This window comes from Choloepus didactylus, chromosome 6, assembly GCF_015220235.1.
Source record: "Choloepus didactylus isolate mChoDid1 chromosome 6, mChoDid1.pri, whole genome shotgun sequence".
Taxonomy (NCBI): domain Eukaryota; kingdom Metazoa; phylum Chordata; class Mammalia; order Pilosa; family Megalonychidae; genus Choloepus; species Choloepus didactylus.
This window is the reverse complement of record NC_051312.1, coordinates 30,947,214-30,961,776: the sequence shown is the minus strand read 5'-3', so window position 1 is coordinate 30,961,776 and position 14,563 is coordinate 30,947,214.

Sequence of the window (14,563 nt, the reverse complement as noted above, 5' to 3'; positions counted from 1 at the left end):
AGATCTATTCTGTTTGGAGTACGCTGCGCTTCTTGGATCTGTAATTTTATGTCTTTCATAAAAGATGGGAAATTTTCATTGATTATTTCCTCTATTATTGCTTCTGCCCCTTTTCCCTTCTCTTCTCCTTCTGGGACACCAATGATATGTACATTCTTGTATTTTGTTTCATCCTTAAGTTCCCAGAGACATTGCTCATATTTTTTCATTCTTTTCTCCATCTGCTCCTTTGCGTGTAGGCTTTCAGGTGTTTTGTTCTCCAGTTCCTGAGTGTTTTCTTCTGCCCTCTTGAGATCTGCTGTTGTGTTTCCACTGTGTCTTTCATATCTTGTGTTGTGCCTTTCATTTCCATAGATTCAGCTAGTTGTTTTTTTGAGCTTTCAATTTCTGCCCTATGTATGCCCAGTGTTTTCTTTATATGGTTCATCTCTTTTGCCATATCTTCTCTAAACTTTTTGAATTGATTTAGCATTAGTTGTCTAAATTCCTGTATCTCAGGTGAAGTGTAAATTTGTTGCTTTGACTGGGCCATAACTTCATTTTTCCTAGTGTAGGTTGTAGTCTTTTTGTTGTCTAGGCATCTGACCTCCTAGGCCACTCCAATCAGGTTTTCCCAGAGAACAGGCTCAGGTCACAGAAGGAGGAAATATTCAGTGTCTGGTTTCCCTGATGGTTTTTCTTAGAGGATTGACACACCCTGTGTTTTTACTGCCCAGCAGGTGCGCCTGACAGCTTGTCACAGGCTGGTGTAAGGTGGTGTGGCCCGAGGCTCTCCTCCCCCAGGCTTTGGGGTCTGGTTCCAGTAAGGCAGGTAGTAGAGCTGGGCCCCTCCCTTTCCTCTTGGGAAGCTTTGCCCCCTCCAGGGAGGTCATTTGCCTATAAATAGATTATTTGTTTCTCTGACTCAGAATGCTGAGATTTTAAAATGGCTGAGGCTTTCTCTGCTGTGAAGAGCTGCAAGCTGAAAATGGCTGAGGCTTTCTCCACAGCTGCCCAGGATGACAGAGAGAGAAAGGGACAGAAAGCTCTCAGATTCACCTATCAGCCAGAGATAGCACCCAATCCTCTGGGCTTCCTGCCCTGAGACAGATATGTCCCCTGACTCTCCCAAGTTAGTTGTCACCAAAAGCCTCTGTGTGTTGGGGATTCAGTGTCTGTATTGAGCAGTTAACATTAAAACCCCAGTTGGAGCTGGGCTGAGGTACACTAACTTGTTTGGAGAGTGCTGCTCTCTAGCACTGTGAGGCTTCTGTGAGGGAGGGGGTCTTGGCTCTCGGTGCGGGTCCACAGTTATTACCTACAGATTTTATGCTGCAATCTTGGGCATTCCTCCCAATTCAGGTTGGTGTATGATGAATGGACAGTCACGTTTGTCTTCCTGCAGTTATTGCAGGTTATTTACTAGTTTTTTGTTGTTTATGAATTGTTCCAGGGGGACTAACAGTCTTCCACTCCTCTCTCTGCTGCCATCTTAGCCTCTCCCTCTGCCAACCAAGAATTATATATGTAGTGAAACTTCCTTTCAAATATAAGGGAGACAGGAGAGGGAAGATGGCCGCATAGAGAGGAGTGGGAACTAAGTAGTCCCCCTGGAACAACTAAAAAAACCCAGAAACAACTAGTAAATAATCCAGAATAACTGTGGGGGGACAAACAAGACCATCCACTCATCATATGCCAACCTGAATTGGGAGGAATGCCCGAGATCACAGCATAAAATCTGCAAGTAAAACCTGCAGATCCAAGTCATTAGACCCCCTCCCCCATAGCCCAAGCTGCAAAGCCTTGTGGTGCCGGAGAGAAGCTCTCTCCCAGCAAGTGAATATAGCTCAGTTGAGCTTCAACTGCGGTTTTAAGTAGGGAGTGTGAACTGCTCACTACAGGTACGAATCCCCAAAAAACAGACAGAGGCTTTGGGTGGTGACTGACCTTGGAGAGCTGGAGGATTGCCTTGGACTAGGTCTGAAGGGGACTATCTATTTCTTTTTTGGCTCAGTGGAGAAAGTCGCAGTCATTTTCAGTTCCCAGTGCTGTGACTCAGAGAAGGGTGGAGATAGCACAAGCAAAGAGAGAGACCATTGAAATGCTAATGACCTCCCCCCAGGGGGTCTATCTTCTCTAAGAGGAAAGGGGTGGGGTCCTTTCCATTCAGAACCAGATCCCAGAGCCTGGGAGAACATGGCCATACCTCCTCACACTGGTCAAGAATTATAGGCTAACAGGCACCACCTGCTGGGCAGAAAAGCACAGTGACCTGAGGCATCAAAGGGTGGAGCAATTTTCTAAGACACACCTTCAGGAAAACCAGATACTGAATATTTCTTCCCTCTGGGACCTGAGCCTGTTCTGGTCTGGGAAAACCTGATTGGGGTAACCAGGAAAACCATGTCTAGACAACAGAAAATTATAACCTACACTAAGAAAAACAAAGTTATGGCCCAGTCAAAGGAACAAACGTACACTTCAACTGAGATACAGGAATTTAAACAACTAATGCTAAATCAATTCAAGAAGTTTAGAGAAGATTTCACAAAAGAGATAGAGGCTGTAAAGAAAACACTGGGCATACAGAAGGCAGAAATTGAAAGTTCAAAAAAACAACTAGTAGAATCTATGGAAATGAAAGGCACAACACAAGAGATGAAAGATACAATGGAAACATACAGCAGCAGATCTCAAGAGGCAGAAGAAAACACTCAGGAACTGGAGAACAAAACACCTGGAAGCCTACACGCAAAGGAGCAGATGGAGAAAAGAATGAAAAAATATGAGCAACGTCTCCGGGAACTCAAGGATGAAACAAAGTACAATAATGTACGTATCATTGGTGTCCCAGAAAGAGGAGAGAAGGGAAAAGGGGCAGAAGCAATAATAGAGGAAATAATTAATGGAAATAATCTCTTATGAAAGACACAAAATTACAGATCCAAGAAGCGCAGCGTACTCCAAAGAAAATAGATCTGAATAGGCCTATGCCAAGACACTTAATAATCAGATTATCAAATGTCAAAGACAGAGAGAATCCTGAAAACAGCAAGAGAAAAGCAATCTATCACATACAAAGGAAGCTTAATAAGACTATGTGCAGATCTCTCAGCAGAAACCATAGAGGCAAGAAGGAAGTGGTGTGATATATTTAAGATACTGAAAGAGAAAAACTGCCAACCAAGAATCCTATAGCCAGCAAAGCTGTCCTTCAAATATGAGGGAGAGCTCAAAATATTTTCTGACAAACAGACAATGAGAGACTTTGTGAACAAGACACTCGCCCTATAGGAAATACTAAAGGGAGCACTAGAGAGTGATAGGAGAAGACAGGAGTGGGTAGTTTGGAACACAATTTTGGGAGATGGTAGCACAGCAATGAAAGTACACTGAACAAAGATAACTATGAACATGGTTAAGGTTGGGAGCATGTGAGACACCAGAAGAAAGGAGGAAAGATAAAGACTGGGACTGTGTAACTTGGTGAAATCTAGAGTGTTCAACAATTGTGATAAAATGTACAAATATGTTCTTTTATGAGGGAGAACAAGCAAATGTCAACCTTCCAAGGTGTTAAAATTGGGGAGGCATTGGGGGAGGGATGCAATCAATGTAAATTAGAGACTGTAACTAACAGAATCATTGTATTTTGCTTCCTTTAATGTAACAAAGGCAATATACCAAGGTAAATGCAGATAAGAGGAGGGGATAGGGGAGGCATGTTAGACACTTGACATTGGTGGTATTGTCTGATTCTTTATTCCACTTTGATTTAAGGTTATTTTTCCTTTTGCTGCTTCCTAGCTGTCACTTTGTTTTCCTCTTTCTTTTGTCTCTCTACCTTCTTTGACTCTCCCTCCTGCCTTGTGGAAGAAATGTATATGCCCTTATATAGATAGTGGTGAAGGTGGTGAACACATAAATATATGACCATACAGAGAACCATCGATTATTTACTTAGGATGGAATGTATGGTGTGTGAACAAAACCATATTAAAAAAATGGGTTGATGACAAAACCTTGAGGGCAAAATACTGAGTGAAATAAGCCAGACACATAAGGACAAATATTGCAGGGTCTCACTGATAGGAACTAATTATAATATGTAAACTCATAGACATGAAATATAAGGTACCAAGATAAAGGATGAGGCTTAAGAATGGGGAGTGATTGCTTAGTATGAGCAGAATGTTCAACTAGGATGAACTTAAATGTTTGGAAATGAACAGAGGTGTCAATAGCAAGATGTGAGAATAACTAACAGTGCTGAATGGTGTGTGAATGAGGTGGAAATGGGAAGTTCAGAGTCATATATGTCACCAGAAGGAAATTTGGAGATCAAAAGACGGGAATATATAAAACTGAATCCTATGATGGGCAAAGTCCATGATTAACTGTACAAATATTAGAAACCTTTTCCATGAACCAGAACAAATGTATGACAATACAATTAGAAGTTAATAATAGAGGAGCATATAGGGAAGAAATATATACCTATTTCAAACTATATACTACAGTTAGTAGTATGTCAACATTTTTTCCTAAACAGTAACAAATGTACTATACCAACACTATGAGTCAACAATTGAGGGGGGTGGTTAGGGATATGGGAGGATTTGAGTTTCCTTTTCTTTTTTCATCTTTCATTTTATTTCTTGTCTGGAGTAATGAAAAGATTCTAAAAATTGAACACAAATTAAGTGTGGTGATGGATGCACAGCTGTATGAGGGTACCAGGGGCAACTGATTGTACACTTTAGATCTTCGGATAATTGTATGGTATCTGAACAATCCCAATAAAAATTAAAAAGGAAAAAAAAATAAGGGAGAGACTAGAGAGTCCCAGACAAACAATACCTAAGAGAGTTCATCACCACTGGATCTGCTCTACATACAAAGCTAAAAGGTGTTCTACAGACTGAAGCAAGGAACACTAGACAGTGGATCAAAGTGACATAAAGTAATAAAGATCTCTGGGAAACATAACTATGTGGGTAATTATAAATGCCAGTATTATTGAATAGTCATTTTTGGTATGTTCCTCCACACTTTACTTCTTATAGCTTCTAAAATGCAAAGAGATAGAGTGTAATGGTAAAGCTGTTGTTTGAGACATACATTGTAAAAAGATATAATTGATAATTAAATTAATAAAAAGGTGGGATGGAGGGATACAGGAAAAGTTTATGTGTGTGCTATTGAAGGGAAGTTCATATAAAATCAAACATGATTGTTACAGATTTATAAGAATTTTAGCTTCATGGTAGTAGCAAATAAAATAGATGTAGTATATACTGAGACAAAAATGAGAAGGACTTAAAGCGGTACAATGCAAAAAATGAAATAAATATGAATTAGGCATTAACAGAAAAATTGAAAGTCAAAACAGGTATAAGACTTACAGGGTCAAAATAGAAAAATGGCAGAAGAAAGTTCTGCATTAACAGTAATAACTTGAAATGTAAATGGTTTAGCTTTCCAGTCATAGGCAGAGATTGGCAGAATGGATTAAAAAAAAAAGCATGATCCAAATATATGGTCCTTAAAAGAGACTCAACATAAATTCAAACACATAAGTAGGTTGAAAGTGAAAGGATGGAAATGCATATTGTTATGAGTGACAAAGAAGGTCACTACATATTGATAAAGGGATCAAATCAACAAGAAGACTTATTAAAAATATATATGCACCTAATGGCAGAGCCCTAAAATATATGAAGCAAACACTGACAGATTTGAAGGGGAAACAGACAGTTCTTCATTAATAGGACACTTCAGTATGCAACTTTCAATAATGGGTATAATATCTAGACAGAAGATCAATGAAGAAACACAAGACTTAAATGATACTCTAAACCAACTAGACCTCACAGACATTTACAGAACACTTCACCCAACAGCAGCAAAATACATGTTCTTCTTTACTGCACATAGGTAATTCTCTAGGATAGACCATAAAGTAGGTGACAAAACAAGACTCAATAAATTCAAAAATATTGAAATCATAGAATATATGACCACAATGGAAAGAAGGTAGAAGTCAATGACAAAGTAAACTGCAAAATTCTCAGATATGTGGGAATTCAACAATGTACTCTTAAACAACCAATGGTTCAAAGGATAGATCAAAAAAGAAATTAGGAAATAATTTGATATGAATGAGAATGAAAACACACCATACCAAAACTTATGAGGTGGAGCAAAGGCAGTGTCAATATGCAAAAACCTCCCAACAAAAAAAAAATCTGAAGAACACATTTCTTCCACAGCGGCTGCACCATTTTACATACCACAACGGTGAATGAGTGTTCCTATTTCCCCACATCCTTTCCAATACTTGCAGTATTCAAGTTTTTCAATAGTGGCCATTCTAGTAGGCATGAATGATTACTTATTGTGGTTTTCACTTGCATTTCCCTAATAGCTAGTGATGCTGAGAATCTTTTAAGATGCTTTTTAGCCATTTGTATTCCTTGTTTGGAGAAATGTCTATTCAAGTCTTTTGTCCTTTTTTAAATTTGATTGTTCATCTTTATATTGTTGAGTGTTAGCATTTCTTTATATATTATAGATATTAAACACTTATCAGATATGTGGTGTTCTGGTTTGCTAATGCTGTTTGAATGAAAAATAACAGAAATGGATTGGCTTTTATAAAGGAGAGTTTATTTGGTTACAAAGCTACAATATTAAGGCCATAAAAGTGTCCAAGCTAAGGCATGAACGATAGGATATCTTCACTGAAGGATGGCCGATGGCGTCCTGAAAACATCTGTTAACTGGGAAGACACGTGGCTGGTGTCTGCTGATCCCGGGTTGTGTTCCAGCTTGTCTCTCAGCTCCTGTGCATTCTTGATTATTTCTCCCAGGATGTTTCTCTCTAAGCACCTGGGGGTCCTGTCTTAGCATATCCCTGGGCAACTTCTGGGCTTCATCTCTCTTAGCTTCTCTGGAGCAAACTCTGGGTTAGGAAAAGTCTGCTTTCAACGGCCATCTCCAAAATGTCTCTTTCAGCTGCAGCACTGAGCTTCTCTCTGAGCTCTTATAGGGCTCCAGTAAACTAATCAAGACCCACACTGAATGGGCAGGGCCACACTCCCATGGGAATAATCTAATCAAATGTATTACCCACAGTTGGGTGGGTCACATCTCCATGGAAACAACCTAATCCAAAGACTCCAACCTAATCAACACTAATATGTCTGCTCCTATAAGATTGCATTAAAGAACATGGCATTTTGGGGGACATAATATATCCAAACTGGCACATGTGGTTTCCAAGTATATTCACCTACTGAGTAGGTTGTCTCGTCATTTTATTGACAAACTATTTTGATGTGCAAAAGTTTTAATTTCAAGGAGGTCCCATTTATCTATTTTTTCCTTTGATGTTTGAGCTTTATGTATAAGGTCTAAGAAGCCAAGGCTGACCATAAGATCTTCACAATGCTTCTGTACATTTTTTCTAGGAGTTTTATAGTCCTAGTTCTTGTATTTATATATTTAATTAATTTAAATTAAATTTGTATATAATGTGAGATAGGGGTTTTCTTTCACCCTTCACATATGAATATTCAGTTTTCCCAGCACCATTTGTTGAAGTGACTATTCTTTCCCAGTTGAGTGGACCTGGCATACTCTTCAAAAATCAATTGAAGAAACGTCTATTTCTGAATTCTCAATTAGATTCCATTTGTCAGTATTTCTATCCTTATGCCAATACCATGCTGTTTTCACCATTTTAGCTTTGTAATATACTTTAAAGTCAAAAGTGAGAGTTCTCCTATTTTGTTCATCTTTTTCTAGATGTTTCTGATTATTTAGGGCCACTTACCCATCCAAATAAATGTTATAGTTGGCCTTTCCATTTTTGCAAAGTGGACTATTCAGAATTTGATTGGGATTGTATTGAATCTGTAAATCGTTTGGGTAGAATGGACAACTTAATAATGTTTAGTCTTCTAATCCATGAACATGGAATGTCCTTCCTTTTATTTAGGTCATGTTGTTTTCTTTTAGCAATGTTTTGTAATTTTCTGCATACAAGTCCTTTCCACCCTTGGTTAAATTTATTCCTAGATATTTAATTCCTTTATTAGCTATTGTAAATGGAATTTTTTCTTCATTTCCTCCTCACATTGTTCATTACTAATGATTTTTGCATCTCTTCTTGAATTCTGCCAATTTGCTGAACTTAAATTTTAGCTCTACTAACTTTGTTGTAGATTTTTGGGGACTTTCTAGGTATATGATCATACCTTCTGCAAAAAGTGAAACTTCTGCTTCTTCCTTTCTGATTTGGATGCCTTTTATGTCTTTTTCATGCCAATAGCTCCAGCTAGAATTTCTAGTACAATGTTGAATAACAGCGGTGATCATGGGCAACCTTGTCTTGTTCCAGGTCCTAGAGGACAAGCTTTCAGTCTTTCAACATTGCGTACAATATCAGCTGTGAATTTTTCATATATGATCTTTATCATGTGGATTAAATTTCTTCTTTTCCTATTTTTCTAACTGTGTTAATCAAGAAAGGAGCATGGATTTTAACTAATGCTTTTTTGCATGAATTGATATGATTGTGTGTTTTTTTTGCTTCATTTTGTTAATGTGGTGTAATACATTAATTGATTTTCTTTCGTTGAACCACCTTTGAATAACTGAGATAAGGCATACTCAATCATGATGCATTATCCTTTAAATGTGGTACTGGATTCAATTTTTGAGTATTTTCTTGAGGATTTTTCCATCTATATTCATAAGAGAAATTGGTGAGTAATATTCTTTTCTTCTAGTATCATTATCTGGGTGTGGTATGAGGGTGATGTTTGCCTCATAGAATGAGTTAAGTAGTCTTCCCTTCTCTTCAAGTTTTTGGAAGAGTTTGAGCAATATTGGTATTAATTCTGCTTGGAATGATCCCAGTGTTTGCCTCATGTATTTTGGGGCACCATGGTTAGGTGCAATAAATATTTACTATTTTTATTTCTTCTTGGTGGATTGCAACTTTTGTTAATATGTAGCATCCTTGTTTATATCTTATAACAGCTTTGCATTTAAAGTCTATTTTGTCTGATAATATTATAGCTACTATAGCTCTTCTTTGGTTGCTACTATGCATGGAATAACTTTTTTCCATCCTTAGAGTTTCAACCTATTTGTATCTTTGGGTCTAAGTCGAGTCTCTTGTAAAAAACATGCAGTTGGATCATATTTTTTTTTTTTTTATCAATTCTGCCAACTTGTATCTTCTGATTGGGGAATTTATTCATTAAGAGTCAATGTTATTACTGTAAAGACAGTACATACTCCAGCCATTTTATACTTTCTTTTTATATGTCCTATCTTTTTTGTCTCTCATTTTACCCTTTTTGTCACCCTTAATTTAATTAATTTTAATTTTTTGAACTGCTTCAAGCCACTCCTGTATTTTCCTTTCAGCCTGCAGGGCTCCCTTTAGTATTTCTTGCAGGGCAAGTCTCTGGTTAACAAACTCTTTCAGTTTCTGTTTATCTGTGAATATTTTATACTCTTCTTTTTTCTGGGACACTTTTGCTGGATAAAGAATTTTTAGCTGGCAGTTTTTCAGTATCTTAAGTATATCATACCATTTCCTTCTTGCCTCCATAGTCTCTGATGAGAAAATGGCACTTAGTCTTATTGTGGATCCTGTGACTGTGGCAAATTGCTTTTCTCCTCTGCTTTCATAATCCTCTCTTTATCTTTGGCATTGCTGATTAATATGTGTCTTGGAGTAGATTTTTCCTCATTTATTCTATTTGGATTACATTGCACCTCTTGGACATGTATGTCTTTCATAAGAGTTGGAAATTTTTCAGCCACCATTTCCTCAAATATTCTTTCTGCCCCCTTTCCCTCTCTTTACCTTCTGGGACACCCATGACACTATGTTTGTATGCCTCATGCTGTCATTCGAATCATGAGACCCTGCTCAATTGTTTCCATTTTTTTCTTAATATGTTTTACTGTCTGTCAGATTTCAAATCCCCTCTCTTCTAGTTCACTGATTCTTGCATCTGCTTGTTCAACTCTGTGGTTATATGCCACTAGAATGTTTTCAATAAATTCTATTATGTCTTTCGTTTCCATAATTCCTGTTGTTTCTTTTTATAATTTCAAATTCTTCTTTAGCCTCAATCATTGTCATATTAGTAACAATTATCTCGTTAGGCATATTTTCCTTCATCTCCTTGAATAGAGGTAGGAGATTTCTTTGAAGTTCTTTAATAAGTTTTTCCAAATTCTGTGTCTCCTCTGAAGTTTTCATTTGGTCATCTGACTAAGCCATGTCTTCCTGTTTCTTAGTATGGCTTGTGATTTTTTTTGCTGATGTCTAGGCATTTGATTGTCCTGATGAGTTTACTCTGAAGGCCAGTTTATCTCTGTTACTAGGATTTTATTGATGATTGGCATGTAATAAAGCTCTTCTTTGATCCTTACCCCATGTTATTCTAGACATTCAGATTAGCCTGCATTTAACTGATCAGATTTTTTTTCCAACTCTTCTTCATCTAATTCTTGCCCAGGATATGTGGTAAAATTTTTATAGCTGCACTTTTTGTGCAATTGTTTCACTTCCAGGAGAAATCTTCCTTTCCTCTCTTCCTTCTCCAGAAATCTCGATGTGTTCTGTTTGTTTTTGTTTTGCTTCTATATTTTTTCACAGTATTTAAATTTCTCTACCTGCTTTTTTCTGGTGGGCAAATACTTGGAGGATGGTTACCCCAGAGAGGATTTCTCCAAGCATTATTTCCCAGCCAAAATAGGGCCAGGGACTTGGCCAGGGTGCATAAAAATTCCAAAGTATCCTGGGGAGGGAATCAGGAAGAGCACTAAAATTATCTTTGACATCTCACCTAAGTTGTGCTTTACTGACCTGCCCAGCAAATGCAGCCCTTCAGCTAACTGTTCTCTGCATCCCTGAAGAAGCACTGAGTCTTTAAATTCCCACTGTGCTGCCTGTTTCTGGGGTGAGGTTGAAAAAGCTGAATGCTGCAACCCAGTTATCCAAATTCACTAATCAAAAGCCATGATCAGTGATCAGCTATGCTGACCCCTGTTCTTGGGGAACAGGATAATTTATGTCCCTTTCTGTCTCCTGCAAACTAGCTAGGACTATATCCCAAGGTAGCCTGTGAGAGACGGGGATGGGCATCAGTAGCTGACACCCAGAGAGGGCAACTCACTGTTCTATACCATAGTTTATCAGCCTCTTCCTCTCTTCCCTGGATATTGTAAAGTGTTTTTTTCTGGCCAGCAATCCCTAGAACAGTTGTTTTGGACAGTTTCCACCTCTTTAATTGCTGTTTTGGTGCAAGGACTGAGTCATTGAACTCCTTACTCTACCATCTTCCCTGGAAGTGTCTCAAGATCTTTCTTCTTTTTTGATGTAAGAATTTAGAGCTATAAATTTCCCTGTCAGTGCTACCTTAGCTTCATCCCTTAAGTTTTGGTATATTATGTTTTCATTTCATTCAAATCAAGATTTCTTCTAATTTCACTTGTGTTTTCTTCTTTGACCCTTTTCTTGTTTAAGGGTGTATTATTTAATTTCCTCATAGTTATGAATTGTCCAGTTCTCCCTCTGGTATTTTTTTCACATTTCTTATATTTATTTCAACATTTAAAATATTCACAGATGGGAGTATTACATTCTTTGACATCTCCATGGTACATGTACCAAACAAAGCATACAGGCATTCCACAATTACAGAATTAGATTCTATTACTATATAAATGTGTATCCCTAGAATTTATCTAGAAAAATACCACTTTAAAAATTATTTTTGGGATGTTCACTGCATTAATTTCCATAGAAAGTGCACCGCATAGAATTTCAGGAGAAATACCTAAATTTATTCAGCACTTTTAAAAAATTTAAATCTTTTAAAGTATTCTTCTATTACCATACTTCTGTTAGAAACACTTAATACTCAATTCTCTCTTTTCCCTTCAATAGGAAAGACAGGATATACTTTCTTTTGTTTTTTTCCTAATTCTTTTTCTAAACACATTACTTAGAATAGATTTATCATCACAACATCTTGCCTAGAAAATGAGGTAGGAGGTATTCTTCAAAATAAGTTCTTACTATTTATGAAGCAGAGCAAAAGACAATAAACAAATTTTAAAGAGCTTTTCTTTTTCAGTGGTTTTCTTTAACTAAAATGCTAGAGAAATGGCAATTGGTCAAAGTTGCTTACACTTCAAAAGACAAAGAAGGAAAACACATTAGAAATCCCTGCTCTGAGTATATATATCTACAGACAAAACCTGAGTAGTGGCATTAGTTAAATTCATCCAGGCATGACAAGGTAAGTATTGATACCTATTTCAAAATGCCAAGCTTTCCCTCTGGGAGAAATCTTTCCAACAAAATAAAGTTTAAACAGAAAACAAAAGTGCCTCATTCTTTCTTTTCAGTACACATTCATTTGTTTCTTCTTTTAACACAGTTCTCATATCCTTTCCTACACACAAAAAAAGATTAACAATTTCTATATATTGCATATCCAGTAATGTACTTAAAGAATTTGGCAGTCAACTTTCCAAATCTACCATGGAAACACTCCCTATGTGAAGGTTTCACTGGTACAATGCTAAACAGAAAATACCCATGTAATAAAATCCAGCATCATCTCTGAATTAGCAGATTGTTTTAAAATGCCCACACCCCTGAATTCATATAAACCTAGGAAATTTACTCATGATTTCCTTTTCATCTACACCAAACTCAAATATCTACGTTCTAACTACCATTCCTATGTACCAAAAATAGGAAATGCTTTACAGATCTACCCAATTAAGCCAATAGGGCACACACATATTCCCAAATACAGGAAAGAAGGTAATCAAGCTGAAGTTGTCTAAAATACGTATTTTCAACACTTTGGTACTTATTATTTGAAGAAGGCTAAAATACCAGAAAAGAGGATTTCTTCTTTTCCCTAATTAGGCACCAATTAGGGGGACTGCTAAAAATACTAAAAATATTGCGGGACACTGATTACGTGCTTCAACTTGGCGGGCCTGGGCTGGGGGACTGGATCCACCCCTGGGGAGGGTAGTGGGTACGGGTGACAGCGCCCTCTACAGCCCCCCGGGCCTGGGAAAGTGAGGCCGGAGGCAGGCCCCATTTCCTCACCCAAAATACCAATGTTAGGGGAGGCTTGCCGGAGGGAACCGCCTTTTCCCCACCCCCTTATCTTGCCCGGACACTCCCCGTTGCCAGCGCAACTCCCATTACCACCAGTGCGCATACATTGTTGCCAGACACCGTTACCGGAGCAACTCTCGCCCCTTTTCAATCAACCTCCGCGCTCTCTCAGAACCAATCCAAGCCTTTAACCCCTACAGCTACCCCGCCCTCTAAACCGCCTGATATAAGCTTGTACTCTCCCCTAATAAACGCTCTCTCTCTTGGTTTCTTCACCCTAAAAGAACCGTGTCCCGCCTGTTCCTTTCTCGCCGCCCTCCATACTTTGCACGCCCCCGCCGGGGACCTGGCCAAGTCCCCCGCCTCGCACTCGCCTCCGGGAAAGAGCCCCCGCCGCCGGTACCCTCGGAGCAATCCTGGGAGCCTAGGATTTAGCAACTGGCCGCCACCCCCTCCCCCAGACGAGTCAACTGCGACCGCAAAATATCATCTAAAAAATAGAAAACATTGTATTTAAACAGAATAGCTGACAGAAACAAATTGATAACTACATGTGGTCTGGCAGATGGTTTTGAAATCAAGTGACTGACAATCCTACCACAAAATGTTTTAGTCATGGGAATCAAATTTGGTAGCAGAATAGTGTAACTCTCTCATATAGCAGTAACTTTAAGAGCAGTAACTTTTTGAGACTTGCTAGCAAACTACTTTATTATTAACAAGAATTTTTATAAGTCTTTATAATTTTCTTTCTACTATTCTATCTAGAATCATGTCTATTGGCATGATCAAAATTTCCAAATATTTACAAAGTATCACTTTGTGTTTATCATTGTTTCAACAGAATTCTGACTTCACTGCCACCTTCTTTAATTCTTTTCCCAAGGCATGCCATGCCCTAAATTACTGCAAAGCAGACATTGATCTGTGTCTGCTTCATCACTAAGTAAAATCATTCATGAATGTATGTTAAAATTTAGTAACATTGTCTAGAATGCTATTATCCAACTACAGAATAACCAAGACTACTGAAGGAAAGGCCAAAAAAAAAAAAAAAACACAAGTAAATTCTCTTTCCCCTAAAAGTTGGCATTCCCTATTTTGACAGTAAAGCTCAATGATATCTCTGGCTATGTATAATCCATACTCAGTGTTATAAAATAAAATGTTAGGCCAGTAAGCATTCACACTTTTTATTCAATCATAGTCTAATTTAACAATATCTGATTCTACAGACATCAACCCATGGTGAACATATATAATAAGTGAAAGCAAATCAGACATCTAAGCCATTATTTTCTGCAAATTAAAAAATAAGGTAACGTGCGAAAATAGCCTGAGCTGGGAATGTGTCCTTGACTTCCCTAGCATCTGCATTGTTGATACAAGAGGCATGCAAGTCTT